Source organism: Gavialis gangeticus, unplaced genomic scaffold (assembly GCF_001723915.1).
Source record: "Gavialis gangeticus isolate Ggan-Ray unplaced genomic scaffold, GavGan_comp1, whole genome shotgun sequence".
Taxonomy (NCBI): Eukaryota; Metazoa; Chordata; order Crocodylia; family Gavialidae; genus Gavialis; species Gavialis gangeticus.
In genome coordinates this window covers 6,199,399-6,202,064 of record NW_017728994.1, presented here as the reverse complement: position 1 = coordinate 6,202,064, position 2,666 = coordinate 6,199,399, and the positions used below count along the sequence as shown (strand labels likewise).

Sequence of the window (2,666 nt, the reverse complement as noted above, 5' to 3'; positions counted from 1 at the left end):
AGGTCCCTTCCGACCCTACTTCTATGATTCTATGATAAGTGACTGCTGCTGGTCCCAGCCAAACTCATTTGCCCTTCGTGGTTTCCTTGTCCAGTCTCAGTATGTGCCTTCTACCCCTTGCACCCTTCTCACCATCTCCTTTCCTAGTCAGTTCCAGATTTCTCCTGTCCCTGTCAGATCAGTAGGGGTCTACCCAACTCAAAGCAGTAGTTGGCCAATTAGCCAGCTTATCAGGGTGCCCCCCCCACCCTAACTTCTGACCGGCCAAAGAGCCCGGTAGGGCTGAACAACACAAGGAAATGTTTTGGGGATGGGCAACTAGAAGCTGCACCTATGCTATTGCCCCCATTTCTCCCCAGGCCCCACTCCCTGGCTGTAACACAGGCGTAGCTTCCTGCTGCTGGGGAACTAATTCAGGCTGGGCAGCTTCCAGCTGCATCCACATTGCAGACAATCTTCTAGCTGCCCATCCCTGGTACAGCTTGCCCTCGGCTGCAAGCTTTATCCATGCTACTGCCAGAGCAGGGGGGGCAGGGAGAAACAGCAGCATGGGCACACTTCCCAGTTGCCAAACTCTGGTGCAGCTGCTCTCCAGCCCCAGCAGGGAAAAGCAGTGGTGGTGTCTGTGCAGATCCCAGCTGCTTGGCCCTGGCATGGGTGCAGTTAGAGAAGCCTCACTGCTGACATGCCACCAAAGCCACCTGGCCCATACTGGACGGGAGCCAGGTTCTTCCAACCTGTGGCTTGAAAAGGTTCCTGGCCCCCATCCTACTGAATCAAAAGGGCTGATATCAGAACCACTGACTTAATCAACTTTGGTTAGTCTATAAGGTGCAAATCTACTCTGCCTTCTATATAACAATAGGCCCAGGAACTGGCAAAGGAGTAGGAGCATGGAAACTACTTAACGGAAGAAGTGAAAGAAAAAAAATGTCAAAGGCAATAGCCTTTGTGACAACCTCTCTAAAACAGATCCAGTCTATTCCAAAAAACAGAAGGGGGGCACAGCAAAGAGTGAGAACAGTAAAAGTCCCAATATTTTGAATCGGGAAGTCCTGGGGCAGGAGTCACACACAGATTTGTAACTCATATGTGCACTTGTGTTTAACATGAGTGTTAAAAATTCCTTTGCAATACTTTTGTTCTGTAACAATTCTCCAAGGGCTTCAACTGTAATCCAGTACCTGCAGTGAAGAGGGTGAATGGGATAACAGCCAAGTTGACTAGAGAGGCATAAGAAGTCTTGGGGCAAAGGGCAGCTGGAGTGCAGCATCCTATGTAACTAAGGAAAAGTGGGTGACTTAACCAGAACTGCAACACACTCAACCCCCATCTCCCACTCTTCACAGGCTTCACCTTAGGTCATAGACACATACCTTTGTATCTGTTTCAAAAGAGCAATTTCACCAAGTGGTTTAACTCTACATTTGTGTCATTTTCAGTTTGTTCACATGCAACTATTAGAACAGTTGCTGCCCTTTTGAAACAGCTCCCAACAGACAGGTGTCCATGCTCTTAGTAACCAGTTGCAGGCTCACCGTGCCCCAACTCCCATTTCCCTCTGCCCTTCATCTGCCAGCACTTAGTCTCACTTTTTATCACCCCTCAATCCCCAAATTTCTTTTCCTAATCCATATACAGTCCCTACTCCCCAAGCAGGTCTAGCTCTTGTCCTCTTTGGATTTGAATCAGACATCTCTTTCCATGTTGCATGGGCCAGCAGCAGACTGCAGGAGAGACAGGTTCTCGGTTCAAATGACTGGAGAGGACATAACCCACAGCTACTACTGCAAGGAAAAATTGTATTCAGCCCTTAACTGGAGCATACTCAGTACAAGCAACACATTTTAGGGACATCTAGCTGCTAGCACATTAAAAGTTCCTATTAAACAGGTGAAAACAACAGCTTTGTGAAAGGTTTGTAACTTAGCCAAATTGGGTGGATTCTCCTGTCCTTGGCAAAGGTCAAAGTCTTACTCCAAGCCTGAAAGGGTACTGGAGTTTTCCGAACAAATTTCGTAAGGATTTCTCAAATGAGGTGCAGCCTATTTCATAATTTTTAGGGTCAGAAGGGACCTGAACAGATCATCAAGTCTGACCCCCTGCCCTGGGCAGAAACTAGTGCTGGGATCATAATACCCCAGCCAGCTATCTATCCAACCTCCTCATGAAGACCCCCAAGGCAGGGGAGAGCACTACCTCCCTTGGGAGCCCATTTCAGAGCCTGGCAGCCCTAACCGTAAAGTACTATTTTCCCCTAGCCCTATATTTGGAAGCGTCTAAACTGTGTTGGATAAAACTAATTAGAAACATCCACTAGGGCTGTGCGAAGCTTTGGTCACTGATTCAATGCGGAGGAGATTCAGCCCGATTCAGCAGCCAGATCTCTGAATCTAATCAGGAGACTCATTAATCTCTCCAATTTGATTCGAAGAGATTCAATGATTCACACATAGACACAAATTTATGTTTTTTCTATATACTTCAAGGTACCAGGCTGCTAGTAAATGCTGAGATGGTGGGGTGGATGGAGTGCCCCACAGGAGCACAGGGGGTCCCCAGTGTGCTCAGTGGTGGACCTGGAAGTGGACCAGAAGCACTTCCAGTCCACTTCTGGGTCTGCCGCAGAACACGTGGGGGACCTCCCTGGCTCGGTGACTGGTGCC

General features: G+C 48.3%; 1 long non-coding RNA gene across 1 annotated transcript in view; it reads left to right on the top strand.

Annotated features, from left to right (window-relative positions):
- The window catches only part of LOC109287224, a 10,693-nt gene extending 8,488 nt beyond the window's left edge, over window positions 1-2,205 (top strand). The window contains exon 3 of the long non-coding RNA XR_002094776.1: window positions 2,192-2,205. This is a non-coding gene — a long non-coding RNA (uncharacterized LOC109287224). The remainder of the gene's footprint in view (window positions 1-2,191) is intronic.
- Window positions 2,206-2,666: the final 461 nt, after the last annotated feature.